The sequence below is a fragment of the Pipistrellus hanaki genome (genome assembly GCF_964339955.1).
Source record: "Pipistrellus hanaki genome assembly, chromosome: 1".
Lineage (NCBI taxonomy): Eukaryota > Metazoa > Chordata > Mammalia > Chiroptera > Vespertilionidae > Pipistrellus > Pipistrellus hanaki.
The window spans coordinates 104427328-104450113 of record NC_140503.1 but is presented as its reverse complement, the minus strand read 5'-3'; the positions used below and the strand labels follow the sequence as shown (position 1 = coordinate 104450113).

The following is a 22786-nucleotide window of genomic DNA, read 5'->3' as shown; positions in this document are numbered from 1 at the left end:
TAAATATTAAATAGTTAAGAGGATTTTTTAATTTAGAATGAAAAAATCCTAATAAATACTACATAATTTAACAAACCTTATTCAAGAAGATACAGAAAACTTGAATAGCCCTGTTTATTATTTTTTTAATCCTTACCAAAGGATATGTTTTACTGATTTTTTTTTTTGGGGGGGGGGAGGGGGGGGAGGGGGAGAAACAGAGAGAGGAAGGGGGAGAAAAGTGATGTGAGAGAGATACATCGACCGCTTGCCTTCAGTATGTGCCCAACTGGGAATTCAAATCTGCAACCTAGGTGTATGTGCCCTGACCAGGATTCCAACCTACAACCTTTTAATGTACAGGATGATGTCACCTAGCCAGGACCTGAATAGTCCCGTTTAAAAAAACAAAATGACTTCAATAAAAATTAAAATTAAAATCTCCCCCACAGAGAAAACCAGAGCCACACTGCTTTACCACCACCAAGTTCTGCCAAATACTCAAGAAATAAATAATTCTAACTTAAGTAAATTTTTCCCAATTTTTTTTATGAGGCTGGCATAATTCTAAAACCAAAGAACTCTGGCAGGGACAAGACAAGAAAAGTCATAAACTAACCTTTTTTTTTTTTAATATATTTTATTGATTTTGTACAGAGAGGAAGGGAGAGAGATAGAGAATTAGAAAGATCGATGAGAGAGAGTCATCGATCAGCTGCCTCTTGCACACCCCCTACTGGGGATATGCCCGCAACCAAGGTACATGCCCTTGACAGGAATCGAACCCGGGATCCTTCAGTCCCCAAACCAACGCTCTATCCATTGAGCCAGTTTTGAGTGGGAAGTTCATATCTCCACAAGAATATTGCAAAAAAACAAGAAAAAATGGTAAAAAATTATCTAACTCTACGACCCAAAGAGTCAGAAAAACAACAACAAGAAAAGCCCAGTGAAAGCAGAAGGAAGAAAATAATAAAAATAAGAGTGGAGATAAATGACATAGAGATAAAAAAAAAAAAAAAAACAAGAGCTAATTCTTTGAAAGGATAAAAAAGATTGATGAACCTCTAGCCAGGCACATCAAGAAACAAAGAAAATACAAATAAACAAAATCAGAAATGAAAGAGGTGAAATAACAACAGACCCCGCCAAAATACAAAGGATTGTTACAAAATACTATGAACAACTTTATTCCAACAAACTGGACAACCTGGAGGAAATGGACATATTCCTAGAAAAATATAACCTTCCTAAACTCATTCAGAAAGAATCTAAATATCTCAAAAGACCAGTGACTTTGGAAGAAATTGAAACAGTCATCAAAAAGCTTCCAGTAAACAAAAGCCCGGGGCCAGATGGTTTCACAGGAGAGTTTTACCAAACATTCAAGAAGAAGTAACACCTATCCTCCTCAGACTATTCCAAAAAATTCAAGAGGAAGGAATACTTCCAAACTCCTTCTATGAAGCCAGCATCACCCTAATACCAAAACCAGATAAAGACAACACAATGAAAGAGAATTACAGGCCAATATCCCTCATGAACTTAGATGCCAAAATCCTCAACAAAATTCTAAAAAATCGGCTCCAGCAGAACATCAGAAAGATCATACACCATAACCAAGTACTATTTGTTCCAGGAATGCAAGGATGGTACAATATCCGCAAATCAATAAATGTGATACATCACATAAGCAAATTGGGAGATAAAAAACATATGATCATATCAATTGATGCAGAAAAAGCTTTTGATAAAATCCAACACCCTTTCCTGATAAAAACTCTCAACAAGGTGGGAGTACAAGGATCATACCTCAACATAAAAAAAGCTATATATGATAAACCCACAGCCAACATCATTCTCAATGGGGAAAAACTAACACCATTCCCTCTAAGAACTGGAACAAGACAAGGATGCCCACTCTCGCCACTTCTATTTGACATAGTACTGAAAATACTAGCCATGCAATTAGACAGGAAGAAGAAATAAAAGGCATCCAAACTGGAAAAGAAGAAGAAAAATTATCCTTATTTGCAGATGACATGATACTGTACATAAAAAAACCAAAGTCTCCATCAAAAAACTAATTGACTTGATAAATGAATTTGGCAATGTAGCAGGATACAAAATTAACACCAAGAAATCTATGGCATTTCTATACACGAACAGTGAACTTACAGAAACAGAGACTAAAAAAGCAATCCCACTTACCATAGCACCAAAAAAACTAAGATACCTAGGAATAAAGTTAACTAAGAAGATAAAAGACCTATATTCGGAAAACTATATGACACTGAAAAAAGAAACTGAGGAAGATGTAAACAGATGGAAGAACATACTATGTTCATGGGTTAGTAAAATCAACATCATCAAAATGTCCATACTTCCCAAAGCAATTTATAAGTTCAATGCACTCCCAATTAAAATACCAACGGCATACTTCACAGACCTAGAAAGAACTTTCCAAAAATTCATCTGGAAAAAAAAAGACCCCAAATAGCCACAGCAATCCTGAGAAAGAAGAGTAAAGTGGGAGGTATCTCAATACCAGACTTCAAGCTGTATTACAAAGCCACTGTTCTCAAAACAGCCTGGTACTAGCACAAGAACAGACATAGAGATCAATGGAATAGAATAGAGAATCCGGATATTGACCCAAACCTGTATACTTAATATTTGACTAAGGAGGTATAAACATATAATGGAGTCAAGAAAAGTCTCTTAAATAAATGGAGCTGGGAAAATTGGATAGATACATGCAAAAGAATGAAAGTAGATCGCCAACTTACACTATACACAAAAATAAACTCAAAATGGATACAGGACTTAAACATCAGACGGGAAACCATAAAAATACTAGAGGCATCCACAGGTAGCAAAATCTCAGACCTATGCCAAAAGAACTTCATCACTGATACTGCCCCTAGGGCAATGGAAGCTAAAGAGAAAATAAACAAATGGGACTACATAAAAATAAAAAGCTTTTTCACAACAAAAGAAACCATCAACAAAACAACAAGAAAGCCCACCGTATGGGAGAACATATTTGCAAACGTTATCACTGAAAAAGGTTTAATCTCCAATATCTCTAGACATCTTATACAACTAAATAAAAGGAAAATAAATGATCCAATTAAAAAATGGGCAATGGCGGAAGACAGTTTCGCTCAGTGGTAGAGCGTTGGTCTGCGGACTGAAAGGTCCCAGGTTCGATTCTGGCCAAGGCCATGTACATTGTGTACCTCCCAGTAGGAGGTGTGCAGGAGACAGCTGATCAATGATGTTTCTAACTCTCTATCCCTCCCCCTTCCTCTCTGTAAAAATCAATAAAACAAAAAATGGGCAATGGACCTAAATAGAATATTTTCAAAAGGAGACAGAAGGAATGCCAAGAGGCACATGAAAACATGCTCAAAGACACTAATTATCTGAGAGATGCAAATCAAAACAACAATGCGGTACCATCTCACACCTGTCAGAATGGCTATCATCAACAAATCAACAAAGGACAAGTGTTGGCCAGGAGGCAGAAAAAAAGGAACCCTAGTGCACTGCTGGTGGGAATGCAGACTGGTGCAGCCACTGTGGAGAACAGTATGCAGTTTCCTTAAAAATATGAAAATGGAACTCCCATTTGACCCAGTAATCCCACTCCTAGGAATATATCCCAAAAAACTAGAAACACCAATCAGAAAGGATATATGCACCCCTATGTTCATAGCAGCACAATCTACAATAGCTAGAATTTGGAAACAGCCTAGGTGCCCGTCAGCAGATGATTGGATCCAAAAACTATGGTACATCTACACAATGGAATACTATGCTGCCATAAAAAAGAAGGAATTCTCATCATTTGCAGCAACCTGGATGGAATTGGAGAACATCATGCTGAGTGAAATAAGCCAATCAATGAAAAAGAAACACCACATGACCCCACTCATTTGTGGATAATAAAGATCATTATAAACTGATGAACCAAAAGATAGATATAGAGACAGTAAAGCAACAAGCAGATTGTCAAATAACAGCGGGGAGGGGAGGAGGATCTGGGGGAGATAATAGATCAACCGAAGGACTTGTATACATGCATATAAGTACAACCAATGGACATAAAACTCTGGGGAGGGAGGGGATGTGTGCGAGGGAGGGAGGGGGGCAAAAAAAAATCAATAAAATATGTAAAAATAAAAAAAATTAAAAATAATAATAAAAAAAATTTTTTTAAAAAATGAAAATGGAACTCCCATTCCACCCAGTAATCCACCTCATAGGAATATATCCTAAGAAACACCAATCAGAAAGGAAATATGCACCCCTATGTTCATAGCAGCACAATTTACAATATCTAGGATATGGAAAAAGCCTAGATGCCCATCAGCAGATGATTGGATCCAAAAAACTATGGTACATCTACACAATGGAATACTATGCTGCCATAAAAAAGATGGAATTCTTAGCATTTACTGCAACCTGGATGGAACTGGAGACCATCATGCTGGGAGAAATAAGCCAGTCAATGAAAGAAAAACACAACATGATCTCACTTATTTATGGATAATAAAGAACATTATAAACTGATGAACAAAAAGATGGATACAGAGACAGTAAAGAAACAAACAGACTGTCAAATTACAGTGGGGAGGATAGGGAGATATGGGGGAGAAAAGAGATCAACTAAAGGTCTTGTATGCATGCATATAAGCAAAACCAATGGATGAAAAACTCGGGGGTCGGGGGGAGAGGCAATGGAAAGATATGTACACACTAATACATTTATAAAAATTAAATAAAAAATATTTACCACTCAAAATTAATAGGCTCTTTTCAGCAAATATTCTTTGACCTATCATATTCTTTCCTGACACTAAACTATTAAATAAGCAAGAAATCTTACACAACACATATCCCACACAGAATATTATTAGTATTGTATGCTTATGAGTTGGTCTAGTGCATAAAAATATGCGAGCCACAGCCAGTGTACTCAATGGCTACAAAGGACTGCGAACTAAAGGGTTGAGGGTTTGATTCCCAGTGAAGGGCACATACCTGGGTTGCGGGTTCTTTCAGACAGGAGTTAACCAAGCAAAAAAGGGGAAGGGAAAGACATTAAAGAACAAAGAATGCAAATCAGCAAGAGGAAGCATATATTCAGTAAGAATTGACCAAAGACTGAGAGAATCCAAGATGACTGACCAGGTAAACACCTAGCCGCAGGCGCACACAATAATTTCAATAAAATACAACTAAAATATAAAATGGACATTACCCAGAACTACAAGAAAGTCGACTGACTGGAAATTCTACAACAAGAAGCAAGGAGAAAACCAGAAGTTATCGCGGAGGAGCTGTAAAAGCCTGAGGTACGGAGACACGCGGCGCACAGAGAGGACGGAACCAGAGAGGAGGGCGGCTGAGTGCCTGGCTGGCGTCCCCTAGCAGGAAGGAGATAAAAGCTCCGACTGTGTTGGGCCCCAGTTCCGACTGCTCTTAACCCCAGTTCTAGGCCAGACCCCAGGGACCCAGGCTCATCCAGAGGGAGCTGGGCTGTAAGGCGGAACCCCGGGGGAGCGGCAAAAGGAGGTCACGGTGGCGCGCACATTGTGCGAAGAGAAGGGACGGTTGGCTGTGCCGCGGGATTGCCCTGGCGGGAAGGTGACAGGGGCTCCAGACTGCTCTGAACACCTCCAATCCCACTACCAACTGAACTGAACCCCAGTTCCGGGCCATTGGGGGAGAGCCTAGACTGTTTGGTAGCAGGCGAAAATGGAGGGCACCTTTCTCTCAGAGGCCCTTGCAAGGAGTACTGAAGGACCCTGGGGATTACTGAGACCTAGGAACCGCATAGGGCGGGGCTGAAGGAAGCCAAGGCTGTAAGCTCCACCCTGAAACACCGCCCCATCTGTAGCTGCGAAATGCAACAATGAAATAGATCACAAACGAAAGAAATGGAGGACAAAAAGCAACTGGATATAGAGTTCAAATCTACGCTTATAAGGTTTTTCAAGAATTTCCTAGAGAGAGGATCCAAGATGGCTGCTTGGGTAGACATCTAACCGCAGCAGCACACAACAATTTCAATGGAATACAACTAAAATGTAGAGTGGACATTGCCCAGAGCTACAGGTAGTCGACTGACTGAAAATTCTACAACAAGAAGGAAAGAGAAAACCAGAAGAAAAATCAGAGGAGCTGAAAAAAAGCCTAAGGTACAGAGACATGCTGCGTGCCCGCACCCACGCACGTGCGGAGAGGTCGCAGCCGGAAAGAAGGAGAGGGCTGGGTGCTGCCCGGCCTTCCCTAGCAGGAAGGAAATAAAACCCCCAGCCTGGGCTGAACCCCCGAACCGGCAGCGCTGAGCCCCAGTTATGGGCCAGACCCTGGGGACCCAGGCTCTGGCAGGGGGAGACGGGGCTGTGAGGCGGAATTCCAGGGGAGCAGCGAAAAGCAGGGGCCCCGGAGTCGCGCGCACATTGTGCGCAGAGGACTGAATGTTGACTCTGATGCTGGATTACCCTAGCCAGAAGAAACAAAGCCTCCGGCGGCGCTGAGCCTCAGTCCGGACTGCTCTGTACCCCAGTTCTGGGCCAATCCCTGGGGACCCAGGCTCAGGCAGAGGGAGATGGGGCTGTGAGGTGGAGTCCTGGGAGAGCGGCGAAAGGCCAAGCCCCCGGAGTCGCGCACATTGCTTGCAAGTGAAGGAATGTTGACTCTGATGAGGGATTGCCATGGAGGGAAGGAAACAGGAGCCCCGGCCATGTTGGGCCCCAGTTTCGACTGCTCTGAACCCCAGTCCTAGGCCAGACCCTGGGGACCCAGGCTCAGGAAGGGGGAGACGGGGCTGTGAGGCGGAATCCCAGGGGAGCGGCGAAAAGCGGAGCCCCCAGAGTCGCGCACACTGCGTGCAGACGCGCACAATGCATGCAGAGGACAGAGTGTTGACTCTGATGCTGTACTGCCCTGGCGAGAAGAAACAAAATCTCCGGCGTTGCTGAGCCCCACTCCCGACTGCCCGGAACTCCAGTTCTAGGCCAATCCCTGGAGACCCAGGCTCAAGCAGAGGGAGGCGGGGATGTGAGGTGGACTCCTGGGGGAGCTGCGAAAAGCAGAGCCCCCGGAGTAGCCCACATTGCGCGCAGAGGACAGTCTGTTCACTGTCCTCTAGACTCCCCTAGCGGGAAGGATAAAAAAAGCTCCAAATTGGAGAAACACGACGAGGAGCAGGAGCCCCTGCCGGACACCGGAGAGCCGGGCAGCAGCAAGGAGCTGGACGACGGGGCACCCAGGGAGGGGGGTGCCCCTGAGCCTTCAACTGCTGAGCGCGGGCAACGGAGCCAAGGCCGGGGGCTGCTTCCTGGGCGGCGCCGACCCCGGCAACAGGGTGAAGCAGCGCGGGAGCCCGCGGAGAACAAAGGGGTGCCACAGGCCTGAGCTCCCAGGACAAGGAGAAAGAAACCAAAGAAGTTCTCAATGTGAAGAAATCAAGTGAGAGCAAAAGATAGTAAAATTACTTAAGAAAGAATACAAAGAAGATCTTGAAAAATCAAAGACTAAGTCAGAACTCAACTCACCAGCCAACATTGCAACATAAATGTGTTTTAAAAAAAAAAGGACAGAATGTTGGAACAGCGGAGGCCAGGCCTAGAGTGGACAGGCACAAGGCAGTGGCAGCCGGGCCCAAAGCAGCAACGGCCAGGCCCCAGAGCAGCAGCAGCCAGAACCAGAGCATCAACAGCCAGCACTGGAGTAGCCAGACCTGGGGCAGTGGCAGCCAGGCCTGAGGTGGAGGCGGCCAAGCCCAGGGTGGCCAGTCCAGGAACACCCAGACCCAGAGCAGCCGGGCCCGGAAAAGCCAGGTTGGGAGCAGCCAGGCCCAGAACAGCAGTAGCCAAGCCCGGAGCATCCAGGCGGGGAGCGGCCAGGCTCAGAGCGGCCAGGCCCGGAGCAGCAGCTGCCAGGCTGGGAGCGGCTAGGCCCGGAGCAGCCGGGTTTGGTGCAGCCAGGCCCGGAGCAGCAGCTGCCAGGCTGGGAGCAGCCAGGCCCGGAGCAGCCGGGTCGGGTGCGGCCAGACCCGGAGCAGCAGCTGCCAGGCTGGGAGTGGCCAGGCCCGGAGCAGCAGCAGCCAAGTCCAGAGCAACTAGGTCGGGAGCGGCAGTGACCAGACCCGGAACAGCTGGTTGTGGAACGAACCAGAGCAACAAAGGCCAGGCCCGGAGCAGCCAGGCCCGAAACAGCTCCCTCCTCACCTGCCCCTGCCCATGGCTGTCTCTCAGACATGGCTGGAAACTTTTGCGGGAACTTGAGGGTCTGCTGAATCAAGTGATGAAGGCTTAGATCTGGATGTGTTGAGTTAATATAGGGCTGGGGTGTTGATCGGTGAGTGCCTTCGGTGGGGCCTGGATGAGGCTGGTTGACCAATTTGGAAATGTCTTTTGTGTGAAGTGTATCATTGGGCATGTGGAGGTATTATTGATATGAGAAAATGCTAAGTAACTGATTTACTATCTGAAAAGGGACTTACTATCGGGGAAAGGGAAGGAGGAAGAGACTGAACATAAACTGTGCACCTATGGATGAGGACAATGGGGGATGTGGAGGGGGCGGAGGGTGGGGTGGGAACCTGGTGGAGGGGGGAAGAAATGAGGAACCTTTGTAATAATAGGAACAATAAAGATTGGTTTAAAAAAAAATAAAAAATAAATAAATAAATAAAAAAGAATTTTGTAGAAAAGATCGATAAGACCTATGAAGATATGAAAAGAGATCAACTAGAATTAATAAAGAATCAACAAGAAATAAGGCATCAACAAGAAATGATAAGGGATCAACAAGAAATAAAGAATACATTGTCTGAAATAAAAAATATTATACAGAGTCCTAAAAACAGACTGGAAGATCGCAAGAATCCAGTCAAAGAGTTGGAACATAAAGAGCTAGAAGACACTCCTCCACAGAAGCTAGAAGGCCAGAGAATCTAGAAAATTGAAGATAATGTAAGAAACCTCTGGGACAACTTCAAGCGAACCAACATCAGAATTAGGGGGGTCCCAGAAGATGAGAGAGAGCAAGGTATCGAAAACATACTGAAAGAAATAGTGACAGAAAACTTCCCCCACCTGGGGAAAGAATTAGACTTACAAGACCAGGAAGCGCACAGAACTCCAAACAAAAGGAATCCAAAGAGGACCACACCAAGACACATCATAATTAAAATTCCAAGAGCAAAAGACAAAGAGAGAATATTAAAAGCAGCTAGAGCATAGCAGGTAGTTACCTATAAAGGAGCACCTATACGATTGTCAGCTGATTTCTCAACAGAAACCATGCAGGCCAGACGGGAATGACAAGAAATATTCAAGGTGATGAATAGTAAGAACCTACAGCCAAAGATAATCTATCCAGCAAAGCTATCACTCAGAATCGAAGGCCAGATAAAGAGCTTCACTAATAAAAAAAAAAAGCTAAAGGAGTTCATCACCACCAAACCAGAATTATATGAATTGCTGAAGGGGGGTTCTTTCAGAAGAGAAAGTAAATAAAGATAAAAATTATGAACAAGAAATACATAACTTTCAACAAGTGAATCTAAAAACCAAGGAAATAAAAAAAAAAATCTGATGAACAATATTAACTGTTGAATATAATAGAATCAGAGATATGGAAGGGAGTGAACTGACGATTCTTGGGGAAAAGGGGAGAGGGGGATGTGGGAAGAGACTGAACATAAACTGTGCACCTATGGATGAGGACAATGAGAGGTGGGGAAAGGGCAGAGGGTGGGATGGGAACCTGTTGGAGGAGAGCAATGGAGGAGGGAGGGGAAGGAACATTTGTAATAATATGAACAATAAAAATTTATTAAAAAAATAATTAAAAAAATTTTTTTTTAAAAAGAATGGACCAAAGATTTAAGGAAGACAGCAAGATAGGAAAGTTCAGAGAAGAGGCAGATCAGTTAGGATCTCATATACATGTCATGGTACAGTTCAAACTTTATCCTGAAAGCAATGAGAAAGCACTAAAGATCTTTCAATAGAAAATGACACGAGGAGAGAGGTGTAGGTAAAAAACTGTTCTGCCGCCTCACACAACAATTTCAAAATTAAAACTAATACACAGGACATCTATCACCCAAAACCACGGGAAGGCTGGCTGAAAGAGAAAGGAGCACAAGCGCTGAAAAGCTGAGGAGGCTAGGTACAAAGGCACATGAATTGGGCTGGTGGCGGGCGACTATGAGCGTGGCTTTTTATTTTTTTCATCCTGAATGGAAACAAGCTCCCAATCTCATTGAAATCCAGTTTCTGGGGTTATGTGGTGGACTGAGAAGCCTACGGGGAGAATCTGGTCTGTTGGCCATCCGGTCGAAAATGAGGGTGACTCTCTTGCAGAGGTGCGCGCAGCAATCATTGTTTACTGCGCTGGGGATTTGGAAACTCAGTCCTGAAAACACGGAAGGGCAGCGAAGGCTGAGGGCAGCCATTGCCGTTAGCCATGCCCCAGCCTCATGACATTCTGAGACCCCGCCCCACCCTGAGCCCCACCCCCACCCTGAGGCCCTGCCCGCCCATTCTACAGACCCCCTCCCCCCCCCCCCCCCCCCCCGCCCTGGGCACCACACAGCTGATTTTGCATATATATATGGCCTGTATTGTGGCAGCTTAATGAAATAAACTGCAGCTCCAGCAACAAAACTGCCAAGGCCCAAGCAAACAGGAGAAAACTGTAGTTCTTGCGGTAGTCCCTACTGGGTGGCCTCAGACAATAGCTGAACTGCTCCCCATTGGAAATCTAGAAACTAGTGTATCTACCCTGTTTCCCCGAAAATAAGACAGTGTCTTATATTAACCCTTTGCACTCCGAACCATTCTGGACATTGGCTACCAGCTACTCGACGCTACTTTACGGCGGAGTGCGTTGAAATAACTCAATTCCCCGTAATCACTAATAAACTGCAATGTCCCCTGAGAGGGGACATCCGAGTGATATGCTAGAATTCCGATGTCCCCTGAGAGGGGACAATGGAGTGCAAAGGGTTAATTTTTGCTCCCAAAGATGTGCTACGTCTTATTTTCAGGGGATGTCTTATTTTTCCACGAAGAATACAGTACACATTTATTGTTAAATGAAAATAAAGAAAATTTATTACCTGTATACAGTACGGTACTACGGTAGTTGTCAACACAAACCTGACAAACTGAATCCTACAGTATCAAGAATTTACTCATTTATTCAATGTCAATCATGTCATCATCTTCTGGAACATCATCATAACAATCTAATTCCTGAATTTCCTGGTGAATTCCTTGTGACTCCATTTCTTTCAGAATCAGTGGACCAAATCTCTCATGTTTAGCAATAGCACTGTCTTTAAATGAGTACTTCTTGTCAAAGTAGCCTGCTCGCAGTGCATTTGCAATGCAACTGTCAGTGATTTTCTCCCATGAATTCTTCACACAAGTCACAACTTCTTGCAGTTTAGGTTTCACAAAGTTTCCATGCTGATTTCTCTCCATTCTCTCCAAGAGCCTACGGGGGGCCTTATTTTCGGGGGGATGCCTTATATTTCACTCAGAAGGAAACCTGTAAGTAGGTCTTATTTTCGGAGGATGTTTTATTTTCGGGGAATCACGGTAGTGGTCAGTGTGGGGCAACACCATATTTCAACTACTCTCAAAAGGGAAACATTCAAGAGAGACTCCCCCAACCCCGGCCAAAACCCCGTGAACCCAGGCTCATACAGGTGGAGTCCGGACTGTAGAGAAAGGTACCTGGAGACTCAGAGACTGAAAGACTGGGGGAGCCGGGAGCCGCAGCGTCCACAGTCTACAGTCAAATGTGAGTGAGTGCGTGCAGAGAGGTCTGACCACAGAGGTTGCTGTGGCCTTTCAATAGCGGAAGGAGTCAGAAGCTCCAGACTCTAGAGATCCAACCCAATTCTAGGCAAGCCCCTAGGGCACCCACGTTCTTGCACGGGGAATCTGAGACGGTCATGCGGAAACTCAGGGGAGCAATGGAGGGCAGAGCTCTGAGGCTTGCGCACAAGGGCAGAGCTGATGGGAATCCAAGACTCAGCTCAGCCATGAGACTCCGTCCCATCCAAGCTGAGCACAGAGGCTTTTGTAATTTTGCAAGTCTGATCCTATAAAACTGTCTCCAATACAAAAAGAATCCCAGAGTAGACACAGCTGATACATCCAATGGGCCTGGAGGTCAATTCCTCTCAGTGACAATCAAGGATTAACTACAACAAGGCTGTACACACAGTCCACAAAGGGGTGCACCAAGAGTGTCTAACTCAGGTAACTGAGAGGTTGACCCACTGGGCCATATAGGACACCAAACACACAAAGCAATCCTACCAACTCTGGGAAGCAGCAAAAATGCCAAGACAAGGAAACAGATCTCAAACAAAAGAGAGGGAGAAGAACAAAAGACTGGATATAGAGTTCAAAACCACAGTTATAAGGTTTTTCAAGAATTTCCTAGAAAAGGCCCATAAAATAAACGAGACCTTTGAGGATACGAAAAGGGATCAACTAGAAATAAAGCATACTCTGACTAAAATAAAAAATATCATACAGAGTCCTAAAAACAGACCAGAAGATTGCAAGAATCAAGTCAAAGATTTGGAACACAAAGAGCCAGAGGACACAGCCCCGCAGAAGAAAGAAGAAAAGAGAATCCAGAATGTTGAAGATAGTGTAAGAAACCTCTGGGACAACTTCAAGAGAACCAACATCAGAATTAGGGGGGTCCCAGAAGATGAGAGAGAGCAAGATACTGAAAACTTATCGGAAGAAATAGTGACCAAAAACTTCCCCCAACTGGTGAAAGAAATAGACTTACAAGTCCAGGAAGCGCACAGAACTCCAAACAAAAGGAATCCAAAGAGGACCACACCAAGACACATAATTAAAATTCCAAGAGCAAAAGACAAAGAGAGAATATTAAAAGCAGCAAGAGAAAAACAGTTAATTTCTAGGTGCTCCTAGAAAGGAGCACCCATACAATTGTCAGCTGATTTCTCAACAGAAACTATGCAGGCCAGAAGGGAGTGGCAAGAAATATTCAAAGTGATGAATAGGGAGAACCTACAACCAAGATTACTCTACCCAGCAAAGTTATCATTCAGAATTGAAGGGCAGATAAAGAGCATTACAGATAAGAAAAAGCTAAAGGAGTTCATCACCATCAAACCAGTATTATATGAAATGCTGAAAGGTATTCTTTAAGAAGAGGAAGAAGAAAAAAGTAAAGATAAAAATTATGAACAACAAATACATATCTATCAACAAGTGAACCTAAAAATCAAGTAAATTAAAAATCTGAGGAACAGATTAAACTGGTGAATATAATAGAATCAGGGGCAAAGAAAGGGAGTGGATTGATAATTAACAGGGGGAAAGGGGTGTGGAGGAGTGCAGGAAGAGACTGGATTAAAATCGTACATCTATGGATGGGGACAATGGAAGGGAGGTAAGGGCAGAGCGTGGGACGGGAACCAGGTGGTAGGGTGTTATGAGGGGGAAAAGGAGAAACAATTGTAATAAACTCTGCAATAAAGATTTATTAAATTAAAAAAATAAGAAAATGACAGGATTAGATTTGTATTTCTACCATAAATGTTAATTGTGGTGCCTGCCATGCTTGCAATCCCATTTTATGACAAATTAGCCTATACACTGCCCCATGCTTTTCACCTTTATGATCCTGCTCCACTCCCACATGTGCAAATAAACACAAAGTTAACATTAGTGGCCAGGAATAGTCACATGACCAAAGTATACAGGTTTGATAGCAATCCATAAGGAGAAGAAAAAAAACTAAGCCAAAGAGATTGTTTCCTGGGAATTCTACATAATAAAAGGCTAATATGCAAATGACCGAATGGTAGAATGACCGGTCACTATCATGTGTGCTAACCATCAGGGGGCAGACACTCAGCACAGGAAATGCCCCCTGGTGGTCAGTGCACTCCCACAGGGGGCGCACCACTCAGCCAGAAGCTGGGCTCATGGCTGGCAAGCACAGGGCATGGTTGGGAGCCTCTCCCGCCTCCATGGCAATGCTAAGTATGTCCAACTGACAGCTGAGGCCCACTAAGACATCAGTCCGACAACCCCCAGGGCTCCCAGATTGCAAGAGGGCACAGGTCAGGCTGAGGGACCCCCCAACCAAGTGCACAAATTTCATACACTGGGCCTCTAGTGGAAATCAGAAAATCCTAGAGAGAAGGAAGAAATTAACAGGAGCTCAAGTTAAAAAGATAGCAGCCAGGAGTCAAGATGCTAGCATGAAAGTGATATAGCAGTTATTAAGGAAGCAGAAATTAGGAATAAATGAATGCTATGAGCTGGGCATGGGGGAAGGAGGGCTAAGTAGAGAGAAAAAGAGTAGCTAAGACAAATTAACAGGAGAGCACTAGAGTAAAATCTGTCTTTACCTGTTTCTAGTTTTATATATTAAGCCCCGATTTTTGAAACCAAGTTGTTTAACTTTTCCTGGGTTCCCTTGTTTCCTGGATTTCCTTCCAATAAGCACCTGACTACTTAAGGTAACTTGAGTCTCTTCTTTGCCTGAAAGAGCCTAACTAAAAAAGCATTTTAGAACACTTACTCTAGCAGCAATGCAGAGAATGAACTGGGGGCATGGCATAACAAAATGTAGAAGAGAAAAGGCAAGACAACCACTTAAAAAGCTTTAAAAAAAAAAAAAAAAAGATAGAATATGAAATATCATGAAGGAGAATGTACAAAACTTAAGTGATATTGGAAGTAAGGTACACAGTGTATTGGAAGACGACGCCCAGGTTCCTGAAGGCTTTGTGAGGAAAGAATGGTGCTATTCATGAAGATAGGAAATAAAAAGAAAAAATTTTTGTTGCCATTTGTCTCCCTCTTATCCAATTTTTGGGAGGTAAAAGAGGCAGAGAATAGTTTTATATTGTACATGTTTGAAGTGCTAGTGAAATGTGAATCCAAGTGGAGATGTCCATTAGCAATTATTTATAGGGGTCTAGAATAGAGGCAAGGGTTCTACAAAGCAACTCAAAACTTAGGAACAAATAAAGTTGGTTTTATAGTTTTAAAACAAAACTGGAAAAATTTTGGCCAATATTTATTTTAAATTAAGTTAACATAACTAAAAATCATGCAAACTAAAAACATATTCTTAGCAAAACACATTTCAAACCTCCTGCATTTCTCTGTGAAGACAGAACTACTAAATAGTATAATTCAAATGATTAGGAAAGGTGGAGTATGTATTACTAATTTCTATTGAGATTTTTCTTTTTCTTTAAAAGTCTAAGTTTAATGAATCATCATAGAAATGCTAATTAAAACCCCAATGAGATATAGCCTCACATCTGTCAGAATGGCTATCATCAAAAAATCAGCAAATAAGTGTTGGCGAGGATGTAGAGAAAAGGGAACCCTCATGCACTGTTAGTGAGAATGAAGATTGATGCTGCCAATATGTAAAACAGTATAGAGGTTCCTCAGACCTTAAAAATGGAACTGCCTTATGACCCAGAAATTCCACTTCTGGGTATTTACCTGCCAAAACACTAATTCAAAAAGATATATGTACTCTTATTTTCATTGAAGCCTTATTTACAAAAGCCAACATATGGAAGCAATGCAAGTGCCCATGAACAGACAAGTGGATAAATAAGTGGTGGTACCTACATGCAATGGAATATTACTCAGCCACAAGAAAGAATGCAATCTTACTTTTTGTGACAACATGGATAGATCTAGAGAATATTATGCTAAGACAACATATGATTTCACTTATATGTGGAATCTAAATAACTAAATAAATGAACAAACAAAATGGAAACAAACTGATAGACACAGAGAGCAGACTGATGGTTGCCAGAGGGAGGAAAATTGGGAGAATGGGTGAAATGGGTGAAGAGATTAAGGAGTACAAGAAGGTAAGTACAAAATAGTCAAGGAGATGGGTAATACAGCATAGGGAATAGAGTAAATAATATTGCAATAACTATGTATAGTGCCAGCTGCATATTAGACTCACTGGGGGAATCACTTTGTAAATTATGTGATTATTTAACTACTATGCTGAACACCTGAAATTAATATTTAAAAAAATACTGAGAAACCGGTTTGGCTCAGTGGATAGAGCGTTGGCCTTCAAACTAAAAAAATACTGAATGTCAACTATAATTGAAAAATAAAATTTTAAAAACAAATGCAATGTAAAAAAAATACCTACTTAAAAAATGAATTTTAAATTACGACAAAAATATCTAAGTTTACTCCATTTTTTTCATAAATTGTTACCACTAATAATAACTATGGAGGGATGTATTAAAAAGTCACGTTATACCTGCCCGTCAATTTGGCTTCACCGTCTATCTGAGATCCAACACAAGTGGCCAGGCTTTTCTGCAGTGTGTGTTTGACCATTGGCACATCCTGTCTGGAGACCCCTTTGACACCACCAGCCGCCCCAGGCAGGTGGTGGCCGAGACAGGTAAGCGTAAAGGCCTGAAGGAAGGCATCCCAGCTCTGGACAACTTCCTGGACAAATTGTAGGTTGCCCTTCCTGCAGCCACCCAGGTGCCATCCCCCTCACCGGCTCATGATCAACCACAACAAGCCCTCATTCTCCACAACATCTTGAGACTGTCCAGACATAGTGCCGCTCGCCTGGCTGATTCTGGGGCTACTCTGTGCCATCACTCATCATGAACACTTGATGCGGTTTCTTTCTATATTTATTTCAAGATTTCAGAGGCAACAGAAATGCCCTGGCTGGTGGGGGAGGTGGAATGGGACACCCAACACTTCTTTCCATTTCTGAGAAAAACTCAAATGTTAAAAAAAAAAAAAAAAAAAAAAAAAGAAGAAACTAATTAAAATGCATTAAGAGGTTTATTTGGGTAAATGGTCCACAGTGGATTTTCCCCCAAAAAGGGGGAAAGAACAAACAGGTAGACATTTCTGTTTGGACAGAAGCTAGAAGGCAGGAAATTTTGTGCAATGTCACCATGAGCACCTAAAAGCTGTATTAGTGCCATTGGAATAAATTTGATTATGGTAGTGAAAAATAAGTAAAATAAAATTTAAAAAAGTCACATGATAGACAGTAAACCTCACTATTGAATATTAAACTACTAGAGGCCCGGTGCACCAATTTGTGCATGAGTAGGGTCTCAGCCTGGCCAGCGATCAGAGTCAGTTGGGGCTGGCTGGGGATAGGGACCATCAGAGGTTGGCGGGCTGTGGGAGGTTGGCTGTGGGAACGCACTTACCTCCAGGGGGAATCTTCTACATTGAGCATTTGACCCCTGATGGTCAGTGCACATTATAGCAACTGGTCAACCAGTCATTTGGCCATTCGGTCGCTTAAGCTTTTATATATGTAGATAATAACAAGATTTTTTTTAAAGACTTAATCACATATTAGACATTCAACTTAACTTGTACTGTAAATGTTGGGTTTCTGTCCTACAATATTTTTTCTCATTCAAATCCTTTCCCTCCAAAATCTATTACTATGAACTCAGTATTTGATAATGAGCTTAAGCCACAAATCCAGTTGCCTACTAGCTATCTATATTTGGCAGAAGTATAATCACCCAAGCTCAACATGTTACAATTGAATTCCCTTCTTGACAAAAATAAAAATTAAACTCCTTCCTCATATTGATCCCCACACATCAGTGAAAGCCACAAGCTAGAACCTAGATTGTATCTTCTATGAACCCTCTCCCTAATCCCAAATCCACTGAAATCACCTAGTCCTGTCTATCCCAATATCCAAGTCCAGACCCACTACCATTATTTGCCAAAATTGCCTTTCTAATATTCCTGCCTTTAGCCTTTGTCTACTCTTCAATCTACCCTGCTCACTGAACCCAGAGTTACCTTTTAAAAATGCAAATCTCTCCCAGCTGATGTGGCCCAGTGGCTGAGAATCAACCCAGAAACCAAGAGGTCACTGGTTTAATTCCTGGTCAGGGCACATGCCTGGATTTTGGGCTTAATCTCCAGCAGGCAGGGTGCAGGAGGCAGCCGATCAATTATGTTTCTCTCTCATCTATGTTTCTATCTATCTCTCCCCCTTTCTCTCTCTCTAAAAAAATCAATAGAAGCATTAAAAACTGCAAGTCTAATCATTTCAGGCTCCTACATACTTTAAATCCTTCAGTAATTTTTTGATAAATATTAGTCACCATTAAAGCTAGTCACTTTAGGCAAGCTGGTGTGGCTCAGTGGTTGAGTGTTAGCCTATGAACCAGGAGGTCACAGTTCAACTCCAGGTCAAGGCACATGCCAGCTGGATCCCATGTGAGAGGCAGCCCATCAATAATTCTATCTCATCATTGATGTTTCTATCTCTCTCTCTCTCCCTCTTCTTCCTCTCTGAAATCAATAAAAATATATTTTAAAAAGAAAAAGAAAAAAAAGCTAGTCACTCCATGGAAGTTCAGCAGATTAATCAAATTTACTTTAATTACATCTTTGTTTTTTGGCTGGTTCAGCACAAAAGAATCATCAGGAAATTTTTTCCAAACCTGAAATATACTTAAAACATACATATAACAGCTGATACATTTAAAAGAGAAGCATAAAGCACTATTTGTAAAATCAAAGACTGAAAATATCTCAAGACCACCAAAATGGAACTACCATCCAGCTAGCAAATGAGGCACTAACACAAATACTATTATTGAATAGTCTCTAGGGTCTATTATAAAGTGGGGATAAAAAGTTATATAATGTGCAGTATGTTTTAGTATTTTAAGAATATAAATGTACAAGCAGTTGACATACATCGTTTCATGGTTACATCACCATCTCCCATTTATTTATTTAAAAAAAAAAAAAAGTTCCCTCATTTCAATGTATGTACATATGCATTTTATTACTTATTTACCACAATTAAAGGTCAGGAATTGTGAAAACAGGTGGTTAGAGGATAAAGAGAAACTTTTTCCTACATATTCTTTTAACTCCTTTGATTTTTATATTCCATCTAATTATTATCTATAGTTTTAAATATTATTATTCCCCCTCTTCAGTTTCACACAAAATAAAAATGTTAAATATATTGACTATAAAAACCTTTCTATATGTTATCCCTACAACAACATTAAAACTATGCACTGATCATTTGGTTTAACATGACATTTCCTTCTTTACAGCTCAGGAGTGCAATTTCAACAACATTTAATTCAATACTAGTAGCGCAGGGCACAAATTTGTGCACATTGAAATAAAATTAATTAGAAGAAATATTTTAGCCGAAACCGGTTTGGCTCAGTGGATAGAGTGTCGGTCTATGGACTGAAAGGTCCTGGGTTCGATTTCGGTCAAGGGCATGTACATTGGTTGCGAGCACATCCCCGGTAGGGGGTGTGCATGAGGCACCTGATCGATGTTTCTCTCTCATCGATGTTTCTAGCTCTCTTATCCCTCTCCCTTCCTCTCTGTAAAAAAAATCAATAAAGTATATTTAAAATATATATATATATATATATATATATATATATATATATATATTTTTTATATCACTATTTGCCCTTTGTCTGTAATAGAAGTGACAACTAAATTCACAATTGACAATGACAGATTGAAACACATGGGTGCGATTGACACCAAGGAGAGCTTTATATGTGTCATGCATATGCAAGTCAACTTAGTCTTTTATCTAAATAATGAAGAGCCAGAGTCCTAACGGTTGTTACACCAGACCAGAAGTCAGCCCTGGGTTGCGTGGTGATCCAGCACTAACTGAGGCACCTGCTAGCACCCCAACCCAGCAATGACTGCCTAGGAGGCAGCAGATCAGGGCCAGAGAGAGGCCTGCAGAGAGGCAGGATCTGATCTGTGGCAGCTGTTGATCAGAACTTGCCCCTCTTTCTCTCCCAGCCTGGCCAACAGCCGCACCTCCATTTCTCTCCAGGCCTCCACCGAGCTGCTGATTAGCCCTGGCTTTCTGATAAGGCCCCGTTGATAGGCCTGAGATGCTGACTGGCATAGAAACTGACCAATCAGAACCAAATCTGGGTGAATGTAAGGAGCCAATGGCTGCCTAGGAGGCAGAGCTTTTGACTCTGGCATAGAAACTGACCAATTAGAACCAAATTGGCCTGCAGAGGAGGGCAGTTAAGGCTGATCAGGCAAGCAGGCAGAGGCAGTTAGGGGTGATCAGGCAGGCAGGCAGAGGAATTAGGGGTGATCTGGCAGGCAGGCAGGTTAGGAGCCAGCAGTGCCAGATTGTGAGAGGACTGTCTGACGGCTGGCTTAGGCCCAATCCCATAGGACCCCAATTGGAGAGAGTGCAGGCTGGGTGGAGGGAATCCCCCCTCCATGCACGAATTTCATGCACCTGGCCTCTAGTATATATAGAATAAGCTTGCTTAATTAGACCTACGTTCTGATTTAAACTTTTTCCAGCCCAGTGAAGCATCCCAACTTCTCTTTCAGGTAACTGTCAGAAACACAGCAGTAAATATTAACACGAAACATATTATTATTGTATATCGCGCTTGGGGAACAAAGGGTAAAATATTTTGCTGCATCAGTGTTTGACTATATTCTGTGAAGTGAGAAAACCTCAAGTCATTTTCAAGATCCACCATTTCTTCTTTTCAGTCTGGTCAAGTTTCTAAGCTTTCTAAATCTCCATTTTCTAGCTAATAAAAAGAAAATAGGACTCCATCAAGTTTCCTATCTATCTACTCCAGCACTTCTGTGAGGATCAAATGAGAGGAGGCACAGAAAACACTTCATAGACATTTGATTAAAGTGTAAAATGTTCGCACCTGGCTATAAAGCAAGTTGTGTTTCCCGAGCTGAAGAAACTCCAAGGAGGCTAATCACTAGGGACAGGAAGCTGAGCATTACTACCGTGTTTCCCCGAAAATAAAACCTAGCGCATGGAAAGATAAGACATCCCCTGAAAATAAGACCTAGCGCAACTTTGGGAGAAAAAATTAATATAAGACTGTCTTATTTTCGGGGAAACAGGGTACATGATGCCATTACCCAGATGGACACTCAGCATATTAGCCCTTTATGTATATATATAGATAGATTTTACTATTGCTGAGAAGCTATTAGTAATGACACCAGTGAACATTGCATGATAACCGTACTTGCTCCTTGGAAAAGCAAGACAGCAAGCAACACTAAGTAGGAGAAATAAATTGACATTAACTCTTTAAGGATTAAAGAAAGCTATACCAGTAAATACGGTAGCACTTTTCCTGCAAATTCAAAAACAGCAAATAAAAAAATAAGTATACTTCAAAGCCTGTACAAAAGATCTGTAATATCTGCAAGATGAAGCAAATGATACTACATGGAGACACAGTTATATCCTATTAGTGGAATGTGACTTAATCCTTAATAGAAGTTCCTAAAATCAGATCTGGACTATCTCACATGTTCTACAAAAGACACAAGATGAAAAGCAGGCGGTGTGACCTTATAACAGCACATACACCCTGCCTTGAGCTTCCATACTCTTCCCTCTCCCTCCCTTTCACAGCACCAGACTAAACCCTTCAAACATGGGTGTCGGTTAGTTCCCTTATGACCAAGTGGGGAGCATAGGCTAAGGCCTTCAGCATCTCATAGCTAAGCCATTTCAACTAAAAGGATCACCACCAGGGAAAAAAAAGATATGGTCTGCGTAGGGACAGAAGGTCTGTGGGAGAGGAGTGGGGAGAGAAAGGGGTGTCTAAAGAGTGCTGACATCAGATCTACGGGAGGGAAGAGCATCATGAAATAGACTTATGTGAAAGCTCAGTTGTGTAGAGAAAGAGATGGTTGGCTTGGCGGTGAGCGACCTGGGAGGGGGAGATCCGCTCGGAAAGGGGGGTGGGCAGAAATGCGTCTGCTTTGGAGCTGGGAGTTGCAATGGGTAAGGGGGCGACCGTGACTGGGTCTCAGAGAAACTGTGAGCCGGTAAACACACGGAGGATGTCACGGAGTCTAGAGGCTCCTTTAAGAATCCTCAGAGTCCGAGGAGAGTTCTAATGGGGCATGCTGCAAGTAGGGGGATTCGTGGCAGAACCACCGGAGAGGCTGGAGGACCGGAAAGGTGTCCGGTCAGAGATGCAAACGGTGGGGACCCAGGGCAGGGATCCTGAGTCGGAGAGGCTCCAGAGCAGACCCGCTCTCGGGGTGTCTCCGCTGGGGCGGGGCCAGAGGGCCTCCGCAGGAGCCCAAGAACGAGACTGAGACGCGAGCCGGCCCAGCGGCGGGGCAGTTGGGTGGCTAAGGCGGGTCTTACCTCGGGCTCCGCTGCGACGGCCACTACAGCCCTCCTCTAGGGCGGAAGCTTCCTCCCACCCTCGGCCCAAGGGTGAGGCCGAAGGAAACGGCAGAGACTGAGACCAGCGACGGTTCCGGGAGGGTGGGCCCAGTTGCTTCAGGGTCCGGGCGAGAGGCGGCCGCGCATCCCCCTCCCTGTCACAGAGACACCGCCCGGCCTGGGCAGGCACATCCCCCGCCGCACCCCGCCCAGAGAGCACGCGTCAGACCGCCGCCTCTTCCGGGGCCGCGGACGCCTCTGCCACCGACTCTCAAGGTCCTGCCTAGACTCTGCGTAGCCACCATCAACCGCCGCCCGCTCGTCCGTCCGCTCCAGCCCGCGCGCCCCCGAACCCGCGCACGCGGCCCCGCCCCGCGCGACTCCCCAGCTGCGGACCCGCAGGCGCGCGCGCACGCTCCTCCCACGCCCCCTGCCGCCCGCCCGAGTGGGCCCGCTCGCACGTGACGCCACCAGAGAGCCCAGTGTGCGCCTGCGCGGGCACACCCGA

The 22786-nt window shown here is 43.5% G+C and overlaps 1 protein-coding gene across 13 annotated transcripts in view; it reads right to left on the bottom strand.

Moving 5' to 3' along the window:
* The window catches only part of MYO9A (myosin IXA), a 410239-nt gene extending 387527 nt beyond the window's left edge, over positions 1 to 22712 (bottom strand). For 12 of the 13 annotated variants that reach the window (XM_084897620.1, XM_084897626.1, XM_084897629.1 and 9 more), the window contains exon 1: positions 22258 to 22712. The gene's annotated coding sequence lies outside the window, so the exon portion shown is untranslated. The remainder of the gene's footprint in view (positions 1 to 22257) is intronic. The other variant, XM_084897622.1, reaches the window with a different exon arrangement.
* Between the last annotated feature and the right edge of the window lie 74 nt (positions 22713 to 22786).